This window comes from Delphinus delphis, chromosome 12, assembly GCF_949987515.2.
Source record: "Delphinus delphis chromosome 12, mDelDel1.2, whole genome shotgun sequence".
Taxonomy (NCBI): Eukaryota; Metazoa; Chordata; class Mammalia; order Artiodactyla; family Delphinidae; genus Delphinus; species Delphinus delphis.
Genome location: NC_082694.2, coordinates 62,614,990 through 62,639,193, shown reverse-complemented (window position 1 = coordinate 62,639,193; position 24,204 = coordinate 62,614,990). Strand labels below are relative to the sequence as shown.

The 24,204-nt window shown below is 35.9% G+C and overlaps 1 long non-coding RNA gene across 1 annotated transcript in view; it reads left to right on the top strand.

The window, feature by feature from the left end:
- Window positions 1-24,204, top strand: part of LOC132435470 (uncharacterized) — a 70,546-nt gene that overhangs the window by 26,372 nt on the left and 19,970 nt on the right. The window lies entirely within an intron of this gene.

The following is a 24,204-nucleotide window of genomic DNA, read 5'->3' as shown; positions in this document are numbered from 1 at the left end:
ATGGAGAAATTTCCCTTTCTCTTCTTTGTTTGCACAGCTCCTAGGGTTCAGCTTCGGACTTGGCCCCGCCTCAGTGTGTAGGTCACCTGAGGGTGTCTGTTCTGTGCCCAGACAGGACGGAGTTAAAGAGCGGCTGATTAGGGGGCTCTGGCTCACTCAGGCTGGGAGGACGGAGGGGTACGGAATGTGGGGCAGGCCTGTGGCAGCAGAGGGCAGCATGACGTTGCAACAGCCTGAGGCTGGCTGTGTGTTCTCCAGGTGAAATTGTCCCTGGATCATGGGACCCTGGCAGTGGCGGGCTGCACAGGCTCCTGGAGGGGAGGTGTGGATAGTGACCTGTGCTTGCACACAGGTTTCTTGTTGTCTCCAGCAGTAGCCTTAGGATTTCATGCCGTCTCTGGGGTCCGTGCTGATAGCCACAGCTTGCACCTGTCTCTGGAGCTCATTTAGGCGGTGCTCTGAATCTCCTCACACATCCCAAAACAATGGTCTCTCAACTCTTAGGCAGGTCCAGACTTTTTCCCGGACTCGCCTCCCTGTTAGCTGTGGCACACTAACCCCCTTCAGGCTGTGTTCACATGCCAACCCCAGTCCTCTCCCTAGGATCTGACCTCTGATGCAGGAGCCTCAGCTCCCAGCCCCCACCCACCCTGGCTGTTGAGCAGACAAGCTTCTCAGGTTGGTGAGTGATCGGCACTGATCGGCACTGATCCTCTGTGCAGGAATCTCTCTGCTTTGCCCTCTGCACCTCTGTTGCTGTGCTCTCCTCCGTGGCTCCAAAGGTTCCCCCGCCCACCCCCTGTCTTCACCAGTGACGGGACTTCCTAGTGTGTGGAGACATTTCCTCTTTCACAGCTCCCTCCCAGAAGTGCACATCTCATCCCTATTCTTTTGTCTCTGTTTTTTCTTTTTTCTTTTGCCCTACCCAGGTACGTGGGGAGTTTTCTTGACTTTTGTGAAGTCTGAGGTGTTCTGCCAGCATTCAGTAGATGTTCTGTAGGAGTTCTTCCACATATTGATATGTTTTTGATGTATTTTTTGGGAGGAAGGTGATCTCCACGTCTTACTCATCCGCCATCTTGAAGGTCCTCTCCTAAATGCACTCTTTAATGCCAATAATTTTAATTAGTTTAGATTACACATGAAATGCACAAATCCATTTTTCTTATAAAAATAAGTGTTACCTCTATTCTGTTACATTTCTCAGAGAAAACCAATACTAGTAATTTGATTTGTTTCCTTTCAAAAAGCATATGTGTGTGCATAATTACATATATGCACCTATAAAAATGTATGTGTGTAATTTTTGTTTGCACAAATGCTACCATACTTTATTTAGGCTCTGTGTATTCTTCTCGCTTAACAGCATTTCTTAAAAATCTGCCACGTCCTTGCACCTACCACCTTGTATATTGAGATTAGTGCTTCTCAAGCTAGTTACTGAAACAGAATTGCTGGGTCAATGGAAATGCACAAAGTAATTCTAAAGTATCTTCCAAATTATCTTTGTAAGCATACCCACTAGGATTTTTTTAGATTTCTGTGCTAAATGCCTCTATAACTTTGTAGCTGTTTATGTAGAGCACCGTGACCAAATACTGCTATAGACTCACCCGTCAAAGCTCAGCTCAAAGGCACCTTCTGCTGAAGGCATCACTATCTCCCAACTATAATCAATCTTTCTCTCATGTGAAATTGTACAATGCTTTACCTGTAATCTTACCCTGGCATTTACATGGGTTCATTGCATTTTAGCAATTCATATGCAGAGTTTATCTCCTCCTTGTCCCCCAGTAAGCTGTAAGCTCCCGAAAGGCAATATTCATGCCATCATTTTTATATTTGCATCCCCACATTCTATAGTTGTGTGCCTTGCTTAGGTTATTCTTCTATAAGTTTCTATTAAATGAATAAAAAGATGAATAAATGAATGCATGGTATAGCACTTCATGTTAGATCAGTGCCTTAAAAATTCCAGGATATATCTGTTGTGTCTATTGTCAATTCCATGGAAGCTTGAGCTGAACTCGAGTGGTCACGTTTTAGTCTATTATCACATACTTGCTCCTTTATGCATCATGTTTTACAGCACTGTTAATGGAAATGATCCTGTATATTTTCAGGGTAGCCCTTGTCATACCTGAAGAAGAAAGCTTGTGAACCCTGTCTGAATTGCTCTCTTTCACCAGCACTATTCTTAGCTGCAGTGAGAGATACATTTGTTATAAGTATTTTGAGTATGTACTTGATTCTGCCTGATTTATATGTCATCACAAAACCTTGACCTCCACCTCCATCCCCCAACCCAGTCAGCAACTTGGACATCAAAAATCACTCAGGCTCTGGGTATCAAGATGCTATATGTCTCAGCAGATGCATGGAAACCATTTCTTCTTCCTTTCCTCCCTCCTTCCTATTCTTTATTCCTTCTTTCTTTCTTTCATTCTCTCTTTCTCTCAGAACTGGAATCATCAGAGAAAATGGTGTGTTTGGAATATGTGAAAATGTACTCGCATTAAGCCAGCGATATTATGGGGAACTTATAGATTTTTAAGGGAAAAATATTTTAGCATTCAAAAACTCATATAAAGTATCTAGAGCTGATTCAAATTAGTTTTAGGCAGACCAGCAGTCTGGCTTTCAACACCTCCCATCTGTCTCCCATTTGCAGTCTCTACTAAACCTTTTCATTTTAAGATTTTATTTTTAATGAATTTCCTCTCTTTAGCCTCTTCTATCTCTAGTAATGATAATAACTCTTTAATTATGAAACAGCCTATATTTGTGTAAAGACCTGTGTTAATTCTAGTTTTTATTCTTAAAGAAATTTCTACATTGTAATTCCAATAATATGTTTTATATCTTCAATCTCTGTTACTAAACCTTGTTTAGACAGTAGATACATAATGGTGACTTATCAATGCAGACTGATTTAATTATTCTAGATACTACAGTCTGAATTTACTACAGTCAGCAAAACTCATTCAAGTTGAATGGTTCTTCTATAATGTTGAGTATCTTGATTACAAAATTGTATAATATAAATTATAAAGTTGTATAGAATTTAAATATTCTATAAATAAGGGTTAGTCACAGACATGGTCCTGAAACATATCATACATTGAAGATTTGAATAGCACATTCACTTGTGTAAAATATATTTATATGTTTTCTTCAAAAGTTTTAGAATTTTATTTTTGAGTAAGATTTTAACTCAATAACTGATGATACTAATTCTGTTTTTCATGGTGCTATTTAAAAATATATAAATTTCTCTAGATTCTTATTTCGTTCCTATTTATGTACCAAGCTCTTCAATTTATTTTTACTTTTCCTAGGAAGTTTTGAAACATTTTTAACTTAACTAATGATAACATTAGCCTCATAACACCTTGTTACAGAAAACCTTCCCTGTACGAGCATTATGATAATTAGATCTTCTTTTAGATTGGCTCTAAAATTAATATTGTGTCAGTTTTCTAAGTTGTTAGATTTAGAATCACAGTATTCTGCAACAAGTCTGCCTTGGGATAAGTTAAAGTCTTAAAAAAAAAAAAAAGACCCAATGCAGCCATAAATAAATAAATAGAAATTTATTTAAAAAATAAATTAAATTAAATAAAGTCTAGACATACACTATGTGCAGAATGCTATGAGTAATATATATTAATTTTATCTTTAATATCAGAAAAGGAAAAAATAATAAACCTTGGTCATTGCTTTGGGAGACTAGCCTTGCTATTTGAAACACTTCTGGACATTTCTTATTTTGAAAGAATTGACTATATGAATATATATATATTGCCCTCTGCCTCCAGTTCCTGGCACAGAGCTCCTAAAATCATGGTAATTTTCTAAATGATAATAACACCAGGGTAGTCCTTGTCGTACTTGAAGAAGAATCCTTGTGAACGCTGTCTCAATTGATCCCTTTCCTGAGCACTATTCTTAGCTGCAGTGAGAGATACATTTGTTATAAGTATTCTGAGTATGTACTTGATTCTGCCTGGCTGATATGTCATCACAAAACTGTGACCTCCACCTATTATTCTAATATGTGGTTCTTTTACCCTGCACTCCAAAATCCCTTGGAATTTCCTGGGTGACAGGAGTGTCTTTTGTTCTATTGAGGTGACTGTTGGTGGACTCCTGGATAGTTTCAGGATGTGGGTTGATCCCCAGAGAGACCAAGCCATGATTAGAACCTTGGAAATATCTGCCCCACACCCCCATCCTCCAATGAGGAGGGAGAGCCTAGAGACTGAGTTAATGATTGATCATGCCTCATGATGAAGCCTCCACAAAATTCCCAAAAGTGAAGAGTTCAGAGAGCTTCTGGGTTGGTGTATACATGAAAGTGCTCACAGAGAGGGTATAGAAGCTCCTTCCCACATCCCTTGTCCTATGTATCTCTTCATTTATATCCTTTATTATATCCTTTATAGTAAAGTGGTAAATGTAAATGTTTCTCTGAGTTCTGTGAGCCATTCTAGCAAATTATTGCACCAAAGGAAGGGGTCAAAGGACCCCTAATTTATAGCCTGTTGATCTGAAGTACAGGTGAAAATCTGGGACTTACAATCAGTGTCTGAAGTGGGGGGGGCAGTTCTGTAGAACTGAAGTCATCACTTGTGGGATCTGATGCCAACTCTAGGTAGATAGTGTCAGAACTAAATTGAACTATAGGACACCCAGCTGGTGTCACAGAGAATTTCTTGATGTAGGGGAAAACTCCTCATACTTGGTGACCAGAAGTGTCAGAAGTGAAGTGTTCTGTGTGAACAGTAAAGGAGGAGAACACAGGAGTGTGTTTTCCCTAGACATCTGTTCAGTGTCTTATAGGAGGTGAGCAGGGGTCTTCAAGTCAGCTTTTGTGCCACTCTCTCAAGAACCTCATCTTTCAGATTCTTGACTTGGAAATTTGATTGAACAGTAAACTCAACACAGGTCTCCATTTATCTTAATAAAAAACTTCCTTTAAATCAATTTCTGCCCTTACAGCTGTCAGAAATATTTTTCAAAAATATTTATTTTCTGCTTTATAAGGTTAATTGGAATGAAAGGATGATATGTTTTCTTTTGAAAAATATTGGGCTTTTGACCTCTGCTTACAAAACAAATAACAGATATTTTATGCTTTCTTAATTTATTAAACAGATGAAACTGTCTTCCTTTTCTGAACCATACTTCTTTCTTTTCTGGTGAATTCTAAGCTTTGGACTATGTATCTGCTTTTCACTGCTTATTGCCTTTGCAAGACAATTCTGCTCCATGCAAATATTGAATACTAGCCTTGCTGCTATTCTTTAGAGACAAAGAGGATTCTTCTGAGGGCACTAATGTCTACCACTAGCTTAAGACTTCTAGAGAAAGGGGCTGAAGCATGTTTTTCACTACAATAATGGTAACAGAGACTTTGAAAATTAAGTAGATTTATTCCAAAACATTAAGCTACTTGGACCAACACTGGTAAAACACAAAGACTGTTAAAAAAATACACACACACACACACACACACACACAAAGAGGGCATCAACACAAGTGATATAGAGGGAAATAATTTGCATATTCGGGATGGTTGGAGAAAAGTCTTTGCCTTAGAAGAGATAGAAGAATGAGGAGAAATTGCTAGAGTAAAGCGTTCTTTCCACATTAAGATTTAAATAGAGTATCACCTATTTCCTTTCCATTCGTTTTTTATTCTTCTTTTCTCACTGTATTCCATCCACTGAATGGCTACTCTGGTTTAGTTATTCCATGATATAATCTCCTCTTCTTCCTTCCCTTCACTTACTTTATCTTGCTTTCCCCTCTAATTCATCTTCTTTTCTTCCATCCATTCTCCTCTGGTCCTGTGTTGTCAGGTGAGATCTGATATCCTTGCATGCTCCAGCTCACTAAAGCAACTATGGTGTCATGTCATGACAAATACTTTATAATAACTTACTTGGTCATAAGTAGTGAAAAAACTAACTTAAAACTCTAAATCAAAGCAAAGTTCCTTTTGTTTAAAAGGCAGGGACCCTATAATTTTACTGAGTTATAACTCAGTTTTTGTATAATCAACTAACTAAATATATTGGGCTTCTTTTGTTAGCTTTTCCTTTCTTCTCAGCTATGTTATACCTTCTTATTCATGGAAAAGATAAAATATGGTAGAGATATTAAACAGGGAGAACTATAACATCTGTATTGTGTTCTCATTTGAAAGTTTTTCACAGTTATATGTTGAGTTTTTTATTAAGTATTTTATGTGGTGACTTGCCTAACTGTGTATGGGATATTTGATACCACTTATATTTAATGTTTTTAAATGAGTTCTAATTTAATATAGTCAGTGAGGTTATGGGTGTTGATTTGATTCAATATGAATAGCTCAAGTTTTGAAACTATATTTGTATTCAGACTACTTACTTGTAACCATCTGTATACAGGAGATGAGGCATCTCATTTCCTTTTCAAGCAGTTAATGTGAAGTGCTTTTCATTTGGTATTAAGTTATGTATTTCAAGCTTTTGGGCATACATTTTTCATAATTTTTTACACAACGATAGACTTTAGCATTTGATACCCAAGGAAGCTGTCAACACTAATAATTTCTGGGAAAGTTTTGCAGACTGGAAGCATGAGTCTCCTTGAGCCAAATTATCCATTTTGTTTTTGAGTTTCTGTATCTTAGATATATAGAAATGAATTGCCATGTGAGGAGAATCTCCAACGCATTATTTTAGTTCTTAATCTAGCAACACGTCTTTTCTCCATTTGGGGAAGATGAATTTCCCTGCGGCCGCATTCCTTGAGGAAAACCAGAGCATTGGATGTGCTTTGACCCAGCTATATATCTTAAAATAGTCACTGCTGATTCACTGTACACAGCACCTTCTTCAATATTTAAACATATTTAAATATAGGCCTTCCCTGAGTTTAGTGACACTGCTATCCAAAGACCCTATTTTCCTCCTTATTTCTCACTAATCACTCCTTGAACTGTGCTCTGGAACCACCAATTAATGTTCAAGAAATGCTAGTATGGCCAAGTGAATACTAACAGCTTGCATAAAATAGCTTATTTAATCTTTTGAACATATGGTATGAAGAAGAAAGAAATGCACATAGAATTTAAAGACTAAGGTACTAGGTAGACTCAATTTTATGCACTAGAACGTTTTTACTTCCTTTTTTCCTTCTCCTCCACCTTCTTTTTCTTTTTCTTCTTTTTCAAATTTCATACCACAAATATCTCTAACTTCATGCCAATCCTTTGGAGCAGCATCCTCTTCAGAGTCCTTCGCAGGACACTATCAGGAGTAACTGAATTTGCCTGGCTAAACAGATGCATTCTTGACATCTCAGCTTATATAAGCAGACTTCTCTGTACATCACCCTTATACATACTCAAGCACACATGGCAAATATTGGGTAGTGCTTCTCTTTTACATGGACTCTAATGCTATTCTCTATTACCCACCAGTAGCCATCATTACTTTATGTCATTGTTGACCTGAAACAAATAGACTGCCATACATTTCTCCAGCAAAGATGGGTTTGTTTGGGGTCAGCAGAGAACTGCAGTTTAGAGTCTAAAATCATGGTGAGTCATGTGCAATTCTCCTCCCAGCAAGAGATGGAGAACACTTTATAGAAAGGAAAAAGAAGTTGGGAGGGCTGTAGTAATCAAAGAATCCGTGGCTTTTCATTGACTGAGTCCTTTTAAGGAAAGAAGAGTAGTCTTTCTTCTTCCTGTTTGGCTCTGCTATTGTCACAGAGTATGACAGCTTCCCCTTCTGGTCTCTTAACTCTAATTGAGGTTTCCGTTTAATAATTTTTTACATTATTATTTCCTATTTATTCATCTGGATCCCTTGCTGAGCTCTCAGGGTAATGAAGCAGACATAGTTTTGACCCTATTCATTCTAGTAGGTAAGGGTATCTAGTACCATGCATAGCATATAGTAGAGTTCAATAAATGTTTGTTGATGAATAAATGAATGAAGTAATTAGGCAGGTGTTATTTCATATAACAGTCATAATTATGAAGATAATTTGAGAAACTAAAGCAAAATGGTCCTATATTCTTAGGAAAAACTTTTAAGACAGAGACGCAAGTGTAGGAGAATGAGGACACATAATTAATTTTTGATTCTCAGAGCAAAGTCCAAATATATGTTAACCTCTTCATGTAATTTGTATGGTAACTGTCTTCCAGTAAACCCAAACTCAGCCCTCCATTTCCTTATACCACAAGATATACTTATTTTGTTTTCTGGTTTAAGTATTTTGTGAAAAATTGAAGCATTAATTTTTATAACAGCAAAACTAGGTGATAAGCCACTAGTACTATTATCAATTAATGAAACCTACAAATAAACAAGCAGTGAAAAACTTAATAATGAAAGTGTTAATCTACAATTGCCTTGAAAAGTGCCTGTAAAATTTTTCCTTCAAATTTTGCCGCCAAAAACATTATGGTAGAAGTAACATGGTGTTACAATAAGAAAGGTTAAAAAATGTCATAGCCCAATATTTTAGAGTGTACTGCATTGTAAAAAGGTATAAGGAATTCTCAAAACTTTTCACTGCTATATACTGGGAGCTCTGTATGAAATTGCTAAAGAAAAGAGGATAGTTTCATTTTTTTGTATGCTGTTTGTATGATTCTGTCTGTCATGTGTAATTCAGATGTACAAATATAACAAATGAATTAGAAAAAGAACCATACTCAGTTTCCAGTTAGATTTGCTTACCGGGACTTTGGTAGGATATTACCTGTCCTTCATGCTCAGAGTCTGTCATGTTCACATTTTAGTTCTCAAAGTTCCATGTATATTTCTTTCTATATGATACGTATCACTATATGTTTGTTAAATGAGGTTGAAATCAAAAGACATTTGGAGTATATATAAAAAGAATTTAAAATATTTCTAAAGTGATTTGCAGTCTTTTAAGTATGTATTTACCAAAATATTTAGAAAATCTGACCTCTGTGGCTTATATGACCCAGCAATCAAAATATAACAAAGTGAGGCTTCCCTGGTGGTGCAGTGGTTGAGAGTCCGCCTGCCGATGCAGGGGACACAGGTTCGTGCCCCGGTCCAGGAGGATCCCACATGCCGCGGAGCGGCTGGACCCGTGAGCCATGGCCGCTGAGCCTGCGCGTCCGGAGCCTGTGCTCCGCAGCAGGAGAGGCCACAGCAGTGAGAGGCCCGGGTACAGCAAAATAACAAACAAACAAAAAATATAACAAAGTGTCATCTGAAACAGTGTGTAAATCTAGACGATGTATAAATTTAATTTAGCTGCTTCTGCAAACCAAAAAAGGCAAGTGTATTGAAATAGTTCAGAACATGGGCTTTGGTGTTTGATGACCTGGATTTTAATAACAGATCTGCCACTTAATAGGCAACTTTACTTTTGTAAGCATCAGCTTCTTCATCTAAAATAAGAGTATATTCCTGTCCTGCCCCTAGGTTCTTCAGAATAATTTTTTTTTTTTTTTTAGATTTCATATATATGTGTTAGCATATGGTATTTATTTTTCTCTTTCTGACTTACTTCACTCTGTATGACAGTCTCTAGGTCCATCCACCTCACCATAAATAACTCAATTTCATTTCTTTTTATGGCTGAGTAACATAAAAAATTAAAATATAAAATAAAATAAGAGTAGACAAACACCCGCCCTATAGGCTTGTTTTGAGTATAAATACAATAATAAATGCAAAATGTTTAGCACAGGACCTGTCACTCAGTAAGCTGCTAGATACATTTATCTCTTTTTTCCTCAACTTGTAGAAGGAAGTTGTTGATAAACAGGAAAAACAACATAAAATTACTCTGAGCATGCAATTTAATTTTGAGGTAGCCAGTGTCCTTATTAATGTAGGCTTTAATATCAGAAAGTTTGAAGCCCAGACAAACTAGGAAATCTAGCATAAATCACTTAAAATTTGTAGATTTCTATCTGTTAATTGGGGAAAACAATAGCTACTTTGCCTAATTTAAGTAATTGCTGTTAAAGGGAATTTTAAAATACAAAGTATTAAACAAATGAAATGGACACAAAACACACTCCAGACTGTGCCAGTTTGTACATAGTGACTTGCAATTTTAAATTACTATGAGACATCACAGGATATTGAAAATATGGAACACAAGAGCCTGATAAGTAGCAAATTAGTTCTGGAAATAATGTTTGTTCAGATTGTTAGGGCAAGTCCATTTTTTCCCCTCAGGCAGATATTTTGAAGGTTGTACTAGCTTCATTTTCCAGAGAGAAGGGTAAAGAAAGGAAGTTAATCTTATCTCTTCATGTGTCTCGTACCTTAGGAACTGGTCAATAAATATTAATTGATGAAGATGATATTGCAAGGACTATGTTTTGTGAGATTGATTCATAGAAGTGAGCCTTAGGCAGTTATACCAATGTGATTGGATGTTTCCAACATCTTTTATTTAACTCTCTCTTTGTAAGATCATGTCGAAATAAATATGTTTAATTGGGATCCTGAGCATCTATCATTTTTTCTTCCCCTTTCTGCCCCTCCTTCCCTCCTCCCTCCCTCCCTTTCTCTCCCCCTCTTTCTCTCCCTTCCTTCCTCCCAGCTCTCTTTCTGTCTCCTTCCCTTGTCTGTTTATATAGTGTACAATTAAACCATAACCTTATAGGATGGGGATAGCAATTAGATCAATTTCGATCTCTGTTTATCGTTAGCCCTTGAAAAGTCTTACCTAACAAACCTAGAAAGTAGAGGAAAAAGGGACTTAAGCTAATGTTTTTTTCTTCCTGTTGCCATTTACCATTCACAGAAACTCAAGGTTCAGCTGGTCTTTCTGAAAAGTCCATTTTGTGGAAAGTTGTATGAATGTCAGGACTTGTACATACTGGCACTGGACACCCTCAGCTTGGAGAGAACATGGCCCAGAGGCTGGTCTGAACTTTGTTTTAAAAAATAGTTGCTTAAATCCTTGGAACACTATCTCAGCCCAATCTGTGCCTGAACCAGTCCCTGGAATAAATTCCTGCATTGTCTGCTGCCTCATTATTCCATACCCCTTAGGCTCACACACAAAGGAATACCTAAGATCACAAAACATCATGATCTCAATAACTTATTTTTAAAGTTTTTGTTCATCCCAAGAGTTCTGTTTTTCACGAAGTGCAATTAATTAGAGAGGTAAGTCATGGAATTCCAGATTATAATGTCAAAATATTTACCATGGGGCTGCAACCTTGTGTAGTGGACAAAAAGCCCCTGCCTAGTAACATATTTCATTTTTATATAATTTAATATTGATTTTTCATGTTCTGTTTTCCCTGAAGCCTAACTTTTGGCAGGTTTCTTGAATTATCAGCAGTTTTTTTTGAGATTCCTACAACCACATAGTAAATCAATTCAACAGACAGATTTGAGTCCGATCTATGTGCAAGGAAGGGGCAGGAATGAACAGGACATCCTGTGAGAAGCTCAGGTGTGATGGAGAAAGTCAAGCTTACACATAACTAATATACCTAGTAAAAAGCCTTAGACTATAGGAACAATACAAGTTTTCTAGAAGACTAGAAGGAAATATTGTTTTTGGCTTAGTGAGACTAGTGCTTTTTGTGCTTTTTCGAGTGCTTCTCGAAAATTTTCTTCATTTCCTCTGTGGTAGTTTGGCTTAGATTTTCTACCACTCCATCTTCTAGCATGGGATTTTTTGTTTACGTTGTTGAGAACTGCCTATTTTTATTATCTCTTCCTGGATATGCAAGAATTTGTCTTTGTTTCCATCTCCTGCTCTCTCTCTCTCTCTTTCATGTTTAAAATCATAACAGTTTACCAGGAAATGTCTTGGAATTTATGGTTTTGTATCAGTTATTCTGGAGACATGGTGTACTCCCTCCTCTAGACTTGGATTCAAGTTTTCTTTTTATTTCTGAACAATTTTCTCACAAATTAAAATACTTTTCATTTTATTTTTTTCAACTTTTGTCTTCGTGAAGGCCACATCTCTCATTTTATGTATTTTTAACTTCTTATTCATTTCAGTCATTATGTAAGTTTTTTTCTTTGTCTTATCCTCTCTGGCATTTACCATCTATTCGATTGTATAGACTCCGCTTTTCTTAATCTCAGCATGACCTTCATTTTTGGTGCCATTTTATTTTTTTTCTTCTTCAACTTTTTTCCTTAGAAGCAATGTCAGTTTATTTTTCATGTCCTTCCCCTCCCTGCCATGCCATTTTCCTGTGTGTGTGTGTGTGTGTGTGTGTGTGTGTGTGTGTGTGTGTGAGAGAGAGAGAGAGAGAGAGAGAGAGAGAGAAAGGAGAGGGAGAGAAAGAGAAAACATGAGTGCTTTGGCTTGATTTTCCTTATTCCCAGATTTTCCTTATTCATACAGATACAGGCCTACTCACAACTCAGTCTTCTCCAATGGGCTTCACCTTTGGATAAGTGTTTCAGTGATGGGACATCTATAAATTCTTTTATTTATCCCAGCATCTTTAATCTGTAGTATCTTAACAGGGTCCAAAGATCTTCATTCAACAACCCATGCCCTTCAGTGTCATTGCTCCTAACAATGGTGTTGCTTCTGTCCCTCAGGGTGAGGCACCTGGCCTGGATTTCTCTGAGTTTTTCCAGTCTTGTCTGCATCTGCATCAGCAGGCATGTCTGCTCTACCCTTTACTTGTTCTGACAACTCTCCTCATACATTGGGCCTGTGGTTATAGTGTGCCTTAGATTAACTGAAGAGTTTATGTGTCTATTTCTCATCCTCCCTCTAAGCTCAGAGAGGAAAGGGGGATACATGTCCTGATCCTGTCATCATAAATGTAAAGTCCCCAGAGTCTTTCTTTAAAGTTCTATCCGTAATTTTATGACATTTTTTTGGGATAAAATGGTAAAATAGAGTTGTCAATTTTTGTAGTCAGGGATTTTCCCTGAGGATTATTGATTTATCTTGCATAGTCTTCACAACACAAACACGATGCAATAAAAAGAATAGTAGCTAAAGTTTGAGTGTGCTTACATAAGGTACTGTCCTAAGCCTTTACATGTATCAACTCATTTAATTTTCACAGTCACCTTATGAAGTAGATGCTATTCTAGGCCAAACTATCATTCAAGATTATGGAAATACATAGATTGGGGTTTGCAATGTGCAGTGTAACAGATATTATGTTGTATTCAGCAACATAACCTGGCCAGATTTATGATTTAACTTTTATTATCGCTAAATCTGTTTCTCTGAGTCAGATAGAGTGGTGGCATTAATAACATATACATAACTTTCCTTACCAGTTGGTTTTGTAAAAAGAAATATGCTAATAAGTAATGATCAGACTTGAGAGCAGAGGGACCAGGGAAGAGCTAGGCCCTTTGTAATTGACAGGAGCCACAGGGTTAAGACTTGAGAGCAGAGGGACCAGGGAAGAGCTAGGCCCTTTGTAATTGACAGGAGCCACAGGGGTAATGTTGGATGGATCTGGCAAGAGTAGCTGAATGTATGCTTTGCTTTATCAGAAAAAGCTTTGATGCGCAACTCAGTTACTCATTATCTCCTTGATGAGAAAAAGGTAAATAACTGAAACAAAAGCCTGGATCAGTAAATTTCTGATCTCATATATATGTATAACATCTGATCCTTACCAGCTAGATCCCAGGGTTCTCAGTATGATAATCTTCTACCTTGGGATGCAGAATGAGCAGTGAGGCAAAGAGATTTGGGCCATTACCATGTATTCTTTTAAAATATTTTTCATTTATTCACTGCACCTGGTATGGAGGCCTACCCCTTATTTTCTAATTTGATGCCTGGTGATTACATGTGCTTAACTTAGTTGAAACATTCAGGTGGTCCAGGAAAAAATAAAATTGGCTATCTGTCCATGAAATTAGCCCAGAAGCCATTCTATAATATTTCCTTTCTGCATTATTTTTAGTATCAAGTTCACATTGATTCATATGGTGCCTAACACAATAACTCTTACATAGCAGAAAATCTATAAATGTTTTTTGATTGAATGTAAATTCTAGTGTGGGTCAATTTAAAGTATTACCTTCTTTGTGGTATTTTGCCTGATCATAATTCTTGAGCAAGGTAAGTGTAAGACTGACCATCATTATATGACTAAAGAAAAGAAAATCCATTAAGAAAAGACCCATAAATAACTTCTTAGACTTCTTGCTGTATAAAATATTGTAGCAGTTAAGATCACAGGCTTCAGAATCAGCTGAACCCTATTTGAATTCCAGATATATTACTATTCCTTATTGTGAGAATTTAGATATGTTACTCAAGTTCTTTGAGTCTTATTTTCTTCATCTCTGAAGTGAGGTTAATAAATGTATTTCTAAGAACTTTGTGAGGATTATCAGAGAAAAAATGAATTAAAGCACCCATCCTTGAGGTCTTGTATTTACTAAAGAAATAAAAGAGAGAATACTATCTCAAAAAACTTAAAGTTCAAAAATCTGAATATTCAAGTTGAAAACAGAATTCCTGAACTTCTACTAATGCTCTCTTGCTTTTTATAGGGCTAAAAGTGTTACCTAGTCCAAGCTTGTACCACTTGCCACAGGACAGGCCAATAAATCGAGAGATGAGCTGTTGGGGCCAGGAGTAGTGACTTTATTCCGAAAGCCAGCAGACCAAGAAGATGGTGGACTAGTGTCCCAAAGAACCATCTTACTGAGTTAGCATTCAGGCTTATTTTATACTAAAAGGGGAGGGAGTGTGGCTTGTTGTTGCAGACTTCTTGGTGCCAGAATCCTCAGTTCTTACAACTGTCCACATAGGTCTGGTCACAGTGTTCCTGTAAACCTCCAAAGCAGGCATTTCTAATTGTGAATCATTTATTAATTTGTTGTATAAGAGTAAGATGAGAGAACACAGTAAACAGAAAATTTAATTAAAAATAAATATTTTGAATAGGTATATTTTTACTTCTATCCAACTTCCTGCTCTTTAAAAGACTTCCAGTCCTAAATTTTACTTGGGAGAATTTAGTCAACAAAGCTAGTGGCTGCACTGCCAGAAACACAATTGCCTTATTTGGTAAGCAGCAAGTATTTCTCTTTAAGTGTTCACCAAACAGCACCATTTGGAGTGAGGAAGTATTGACACTGCTTTTAAAACATGCTCTTAAATATATATTTTTAAAACAATGTCAATTTTAGTAAACTAGGTTGTTTTTCTCTTCCTTTTGCAGAAATTGAAGTTCAAAAGATTGTCAGTTATTTTTAAGTTTCATGAAGGAAAATGCCTGTGCTCTTTATAATAGAAAAGGCAGATGTTACCCAAACTCAAAGCAAACTAAACTGATTTTGCTGCAGAATTTTCAGGCTATAGCAACTTACTTGAAATAATCAGTTACTTATGATGTACTTCTTTCCTTTAACCAAATTTTTATCAGTGATTTAGAACACATTTATTAATGTTTCACTTCATAGTATGTATTAATGTTTTACTCAAAATGTTATTTTGTTTGAAAATAACAAAAAACCTGCCCCAGAGAATAAGAGACAGTAAATTTTAAAAACGAGAGGGTAAAAAATAGTATGGTCACTGTTTTATTTCTTTAAAAATCTGTGGTTTAGGGGAAAGAGTACAGTGAATCATGAAACCCAATCTACAAATCAGGGCATTGAGACCTGGTGAGAATCACAAAGTGTGCTGGACCATATTGTGACTCATATAAAATGTGAATCCCTATCAAAACCTCTGAAATTGTGTAGCATCTGGGTCAATTTGAACCTGTGATTGGAGTTTCAACTTCATCATTGGAACTTTGTTTTCCTGTTAACTAACATATTAGTTAAGGGTATAAGAATTATAATTAAATCCAGGTGTGACCTTCATTAGTTGCAGGTCCCCAAATTCCTAAAGCACCACTTCCCTTATCTTTACAATGGGAATAAGAAAATAATAAATAACTCTCCCAGGGTTGTTATAAGCTTTATATTTTTATTGGAGTATAATTGCTTTACAATGTTGTGTTAGTTTCTGCTGTGCAATGAAGTGAATCAGCTGTATGCATACCTATATCCCCTCCCTCTTGGACCTCCCTCCCACACCCCCATCCCACCCATCTAGGTCGTCACAGAGCACCAAGCTGAGCTTTCTCTGCTTTATAGCATGTTCCCACTAGCTATCTAATTTATGCATGGTAGTGTGTATATGTCAATGCTAATCCCCCAGTTTGTCCCACCCTCCCCTAACCCCCTGTGTCCACATGTCCATTCTCTATGTCTACGTCTCTATTCCTGCCCTGCAAATAGATTCATCTCTACCATTTTTCTAGATTCCACATATATATGCATTAACATATGATATTTGTTTTTTTCTTTCTGGCTTACTTCACTCTGTATGACAGACCCTAGGTCCATCCACATCTCTACAAATGACCCAATTTCATTCCTTATTATAGCTGAGTAATATTCCATTGTATATATGTACCACATCTTCTTTATCCATTCATCTGTCATTGGACATTTAGGTTGTTTCCATATCCTGGCTTTAAATGAGTTAAATAGTAGAAAATGCTTAGCACAGTTGCTTGCACATTCAACTCTCAGGAAGTGTTAGCAATTGTGATATAGCCAGGGCAGGAGTCTTAACACAGAGATACTCTGCCTATTGTGGGACTTCCAACACCCGTCCTCTCATTCTTATGGGAGGATTTTCCCTTCTACCACCACAGGATAGATAGCTTACCCCTCCCTGGAATGGCCAATAATCTCATTAACTAAGAAAGGAAATATAAAAGGAGGAAATTTAGGGTTTATTTCCTTAGTTTTTATTGAAAGAAAAATGTTGCCTTTGGCTGTATTATTTTGGCAGTCCTTGCATGTGAAGAGAAAGGGAGAGCTATGGGTTCCTAAACTGAATGTTGTAAGTGAATTTAACCACTTGAAAAATAATTTCCATGGCAGCAATGCATTAAAAATGAATAGTAACAATGAGCATCTACAAAAAAAAATTATTTCAGTTTATAAATTGATTATCTCATGTATTATCTTTTTAATTCCTATATTCTTATATTTAGATATTATTATCATTATTATTTAACCAGATAAGAAATAGTGTGATTCAAAATATTAAGTGACTAGCTTATTATCCCATAGCTGAGGCTTCTAGCAATGTTTATATATATATGTATATATACACACACACATATTTGTGTATATATAAAATATATGCATATATGTACATATTTCATATGTGTATTATATAATGTGTATGTACACACATGCATACATATATTAATATATGTGTATATATATTCATATGAATATAAACATAAATGTATAAAGTGGGAGAGAGGATATACTATGTTTGCAAATGTATTGAATATATATACTGAATATATTCTGGCAAGTATGAACACAAAATTGAGATTTAACATGACAGTGTTAGTTGTAAAAATAAAGAATTCACATATACAAATTATACTTGAAGAAAAACTTAAAATAATTGTCCTAGCTCCCTTTACTGAAATGATTTATAAAATTTCTGATATGTGATTCAGGTGAGTAAATAAATATACTGCTCATATAGGAGCAAATGACTTATTAGATTCATTTTATTCATATCTAATTTTCTCAAAGAATATAAGCAATTTTAACAAATTAAATTCATTACTTACTCTAAATTGAATTAAAGTGATTTCTTGCATTTCTTATGTGGAAGAGGTCACTGGGGTTTTCTTTCCTCTCAAATACAAGTTATGAATCCATTTTCTTTCTTGGATTGATTATGTGTGTAATGAAAGGCTTTGAACAGAAAACATCTCAAAAGAAAATTAATATTTAGACATTATTTAAGTAAAAAAATGAAATTTTGTGTTACACTATAAAATGAAAGTACAATTACTGAGCACTAATATATGAGGTGCTTTCATTTATATTGCTTAGTTTAATACTAACAACATAACAATGTGGTAACTGTTAACCTCTTTTGAAAATGAAGAAATCAAGTCACAGATAAGTTATTCACTGAGCATAAGATTGCACAATTAGTAAATGGCAATTCTGCATTCAATTCCATATTTTTCTGACTCCAAAGAACACGTTATTCTCTTTTACAAAATTACTCGTTTTCTTTTTTTAATTGAAGTTGTCAACCCATTACCATTTTAACAAACCAAACAGATGAAGGATTGACATTCTCAGGTGGCCATTTCTTTATTCTTTCCGGTTTCCCACTCTCTGAGTTCTCAGCTCTCTAAGAATTTCTGAGTGAGTGTTACTCAATAGTACAATCTTATGTGGCAGTTGGAGACTAAATCCCCTGTTATGGAATTCCCTGGCAGTCCAGTGGTTAGGACTCCATGCTTTCCCTGCTGAGGATGGGGGAACTAAGATCCCACACAAAAAAATGTAGACTTAAAAAAAAAAAATCCCCTAAGTTACGTTCTGCCTCTGCCATTTATTAGGTTGATGACCTTGAAAACTTTAACAGATTTCTGACCCTCATTACTTCCAAACTGTGGTATTTCCCAGAGTCTAAGTTCATCCATCAGTTTGTCCCATATCCACTGAGAGTTTTATGTTTCTCACATGCTTTGCCTGGCCACACTTTATAAAGTAGATCTACCACCAACACCCAGAAGTTTATTATTCTATAATGTATTACATTTTGAAATTCTTTCACTTATTTTATTTACCTTTTTTTTTTTGTCTCTGTGGAATTAGGGACCTTGTCTGCATGATCATTATTTTATGCCCCGTGCCTAGTACTTTCCCTGGCATGAAATCAATACTCACAAACTATTGACCGAATGCAGAAATGATTGAAATTATTAGTGTTCAGTTTGAGTCAAACTAGAAAAACAATGACATTAACATATTGTTTCCTTAATCTTATTCTGATTGGTATGTGGGACATATTATAACTCATTTCTCGCTAAGTGAGGTGGAACATTTGTATTGATTTAGTGTTAAGATCTGCTATTTTCCTGGTGTAAACCTGTTTCTTAATGGTGTGACCACACAAAATATTTCTAAATATTCCAAGAAAAACTGAAATAAGACAAAAAGTGATGTGTAATAGTGTTGACATCTCTTAGAAGAATGAAGTAAAGAGAAAAAACAATAAAAAAGACACAAGTTCTGAATAAAACTTGTTATGATGGATTGACACTCTCCTTTGAGAGTTTATTTCTAAACAAAACTAAGTATTGTAAACTCTTCAAGGTACAGTAACAATTGGAATATTAAAGCACTTAACATTTTAAGACTAGCGTACAGACTTATTTTTATGTGCTTAACTGTCAAATGTCCTGGGAATTATGAAGACACGTCCTTCAGCAGCTATCGTGTATGAATTATACAACATGATTTTATTAGATTTTAAAATGTTTATTATTTTCTTTAGACTCTATAATAAAGACTATTAAGTAATATTTTCACATAAATACAAAATAGTGTTACTCCTTTATAAAATAATATAAAACATCTTTTTGCAAATTAATACAGGCTGGTATAATTCTGCTCTAATCAATATTTAAATATATTTACATTTAGTCACCAGGCCTTCCCTGTTTTTAATGTTACTATCATCCAAAAGCCATATCAAGTTGGGAAGAACTGACATGTTGACAATATTGAGTCTCAGTATTCATGAACGTGGACTACTTCTCTATTCGTTTAGTTCTTTGAATTCTTTCAGCAAAGTTTTATAGTTTTCCTCATAGAGATCTTGTGCATATTTGTTAGATTTATACCAAAATATTTCATATTTTGGTATAATTTGGTATAATTTGGTATAATAGAATTTTGGTATAATTCTAATTTTAAATTCCACTTGTTTACTGCTAGTATATAGGAGAGTGATTAACTTTTGTATGTTAATATTGTATCCTGCAACCTTTCTATACTAACTTATTAGTTCCAGGAGGGTTTTTTTTTTTTAATGCCAATTTTTTTAGGTTTTCTAAAGAGATGATCATGTCATTTGCAAGCAAAGACAATTTTATTTCTTCTTTCTCAGTCTGAATACTATTAATTTTCTTTTCTTGTCTTATTGCATTAACTAGAACTTCTAGTATGATGTTGAAAAGCAGTGGTTAGAGGGGATATCCTTAAGTTGTCCCTGATTTTCATGGAAGAGCTTTTAGTTTCTCACCATTAAGAAGAAATGTTTTTGATAACCTGGAAGACATATTACAAATGATTTTGAGGAGGCATTTTGAGATAATTGAAGGTACTGTTGACCTCTGAATTCCATGCAACAAACCTTATAAGGTACTCACTAGCTCAGAAAACCAGTGAGTCTATAATACTCAATCTGTTCTTTTTTTTTAAAAAGAAGTTTTGCATAATTTTGAGTAGTCAACAATTTGTCCTTAGGTAATAATAGCTAACATCATACTCAACACTGAAAAGTTGAAAGCTTTACCTATCAGTTCATGAAAAAGATAACAATGCCCACTCTCACCACTTTTATTCAACATAATACTGGAAGTCCTAGACAGAGCAATTAGGCAAGACAAAGAAATAAAAGGCATCCAAATTAGAAAGGAAAACAAAATTGTTGTTATTTACAGATAATATGATCTTATATATTAAAAATACCAAAGACTCAACCCCAAAACTATTGGAACTAATCAACAAATTTAGTAAATTTGTAGGATATAAAATCAATATACAGAAACCAGTTGCATTTCTATAAGTACTATCAACAAAATATCCAAAAAGGAAATAAAACTATCCCATTCACAGTAGAATCAAAAAAATAAAATACTGAGGAATAAATTTAACCAAGGAAGAGAAAGATCTGTACGAATAAAACTACAAGGCTTCAATGAAAGAAACTGAAGATGACACAAACACATGAAAGCTATCCCATGTTTATGGATTGTAAGAGTTAATATTGTTAAAATATATATATAATATGAGTCTTACAGCTCTAGAAACAGGTGTCAAATAGTATGTGAGTTTTTGTGGCAAATTTCTTGTCTATGCTCTTGATTGTTTTTGTCTTCTAACTTTTTAAGCAACTCTATAAGGTATAAATTGTATACTGTAAAATTCATCCATCATAAGTGTATTATTCAGTAACTCTTACTGCAAAGAGTTGTACAACTATTACCACACTCCAGTTTTAAAAAACTAACATCACCCCCCAAATTTTCATCATGTCCCTTTACAGTCAGTCTCTGCACCCTCCACTAGACTATAAAGTGACCACTGATCTGCTTTGTGTCTATAAATTTACCTTTGCTAGTAATGTCACATAAATGAAATCATACAACATGTAGAATTTTATTTCTGGCTTCTTTCACTGAATACAACAAATTTGAGATCCGTCCATGTTGCACATGTATCAACAGTTTGTTCATTTTTATCGCTGAGTTGTGTTACATTGGATGGATACCCCATATTTTGTTTATTTACTCACTTGTTGAGGGGCATTTGAGTTGTTTCCAGATTTTGGCTAACATAAATAAAATGGTTACAAATGTTTGTGTAAAATCCTTTGTATGAACAATCTCCTTTCATTTATATGGCTAAAGACAAAGGATTAGAATAGCTGTTTCATGTGGTAGATGAATGTTTAATTTTTAATGAACTGCCAGTTTTATTTTCCAAAGTGACTGAAAGGTTTTACATTCTAAAAGGCAATGTATGAGGGTTCCAGTTGCTCCACATCCATGAAAAATTTGGTCTTGTCAGATTTTTGGTTATAGCCATTCTAGTGCGTATGGAGTAGTCTTTAATCTTGGTTTTAATTAGAAAATTAGTGGATCATCTTTTCATGTGTTTATGAACCAGTCATATATATTCTTTCATGACATGTCTATTCAAAACTTTTATCCTTTTTTTTCTTTTTTCTTCCAGTTTTATTGAGTTATAATTGACCTACAGCACTGTACAATTTAAGGTGTACAGAATAATGATTTGATTTACATATATCATGAAGTGATTATCACAATAAGTTTAGTGAACCCCCATTATCTCATATAGATACAAAATTAAAGAAATAGAAAAAAATTTTTTCTTGTGACAAGAACCCAGGGTTTAATCTCTTAACAACTTGCATATATAGCATATAATAGTGTTATTTATCATTCTGTACATTACATCCCCAGTGCTTATAACTGAAAATTTTTACCTTTTGACTGTCTCTATCCAGTTCCCCCTCCCCCAAACACCCTCCTCTGGTAACCACAAATATAATCTCTTTTTCTATGAGTTTGTTTGTTTGTTTTTGAATTATAATTGACCTAGAAGACTATGTTAGTTCCTGGTACACAACATACTGATTGAATATTTCTATACATTTCAAACCAATCAACACAATAAATTTAATTATCATATGTCACCATACAAAGATATTACATAGTTATTGACTATATTCCCCATACAGTTCATTTCCGACCTGTGGGAACCAGGTCCTGGGATCTCTGGCTGCAGGGCCCTGGGCGTCCTGGGGCTAGTGCTGGTGCAGTGGTATGTAGGGCTGGGTCCTGAGATATCTGGCAGACAGGCTAGGTCCTGGGATGGTTGTGGGTTTAGGGTGGCTCTTAAGGCAGCAGGCCTACTGGTGGGTGGGGCTGTGTTTCTGCTAGCTAGCTGCTTGGCTTGAGGTGTCCCTGTACTGCTGTTGATGGGCTGGTGGGTGGGGCCATGTCCTAGTGCTAATAAGGTAAAGGGAGCATTCCAAACTGGATTTGCCAGCACCATTGTCCATGTGGTAGAAGGAGCTCCAAAATGTCTGTGTCCCTAGGGTAAGCTCCAGTTGCCCCCTGCCTCTCCAGGAGACTCTTCAAGATCAGCAGGTGGGTCTGATCCAGGCTCCTTTCAAATCATTGCTTCTTCCCTGGGTTCTAGAGCATGTGAAATTTTCTGTGTGCCAATTAAGAGTAGAGTCTCTATACCCCACTGCTCTCTAGCTCTTCCAAAAGTAAGCCCTGCTGGCCTTAAAGCCAAAGAGTCTGGGGACTCATCTTTCTGGTGCAGGAAACCGAGGCTGGAGAGCCCAATATGGCACTCAAACCACTCACTCTTTGGGGAGCACCCCTGCTATTATAACTATACTCCTGTTTGTGAGACTCCCACCGAAGGGTATAGGCTTTTTTTTTTTTTAATATCTTTATTGGAGTACAATTGCTTTACAATGATATGTTAGTTTCTGCTTCATAACAAAGTGAATCAGCTATACGTATACATATATCCCAACATCTCCTCCCTCTTGTGTCTCCCTCCCACCCCTGTAGGTAGTCACAAAGCATCGAGCTGATCTCCCTTTGCTTTGCGGCTACTTCCCACTAGCCATCTATTTTACATTTGGTAGTATATATGAGTCCATGCCACTCTCTCACTTCGTTACGGCTTACCATTCCCTCTCCCTGTGTCCTCAAGTCCATTCTCTACGTCTGGGTCTTTATTCCTATCCTGTCCCTAGGTTCTTCAGAACCTTTTTTTTTTGGATTCCATACATACGTGTTAGCATACGGGATTTGTTTTTCTCTTTCTGACTTACTTCACTCTGTATGACAAACTCTAGGTCCATCCACCTCACTACAAATAACTCAATTTAGTTTCCTTTTATGGCTGAATAATATTCCATTGTATATATGGGCCATATCTTCTTTATCCATTCATCTGTCGATGGACACTTAGGTTGCTTCAATGTCCTGGCTATTGTAAATAGAGCTGCAGTGAACATTGTGGTACAGGACTCTTTTGAATTATGGTTTTCACAGGGTGTATGCTCAGTAGTGAGATAGCAGGATCATATGGTAGTTCTATTTGTAGTTTTTTAAGGAACCTCCATACTGTTCTCCATAGTGGCTGTATTAATTTACATTCCCACCAACAGTGCAAGAGGGTTCCCTTTGCTCCACACCATCTCCAGCACTTGTTCTTTGTAGATCTTTTTGATGATGGCCATTCTGACTGGTGTGAGATGATACCTCATTGTAGTTTTGATTTCCATTTCTCTAATGATTAGTGATGTTGAGCATTCTTTCATCTGTTTGTTGGCAATCTATATATCTTCTTTGGTGAAATGTCTATTTAGGTCTTCTGCCCATTTTTGGATTAGGTTGTTTGCTTTTTTGATATTGAGCTTCATGAGCTGCTTGTAAATTTTGGAGATTAATCCTTTGTCAGTTGCTACATTTGCAAATATTTTCTCCCATTATGAGGGTTGTGTTTGGCTCTGGTTATGGTTTTCTTTGCTATACAAAAGCTTTTAAGTTTCATTAGGTCCCAT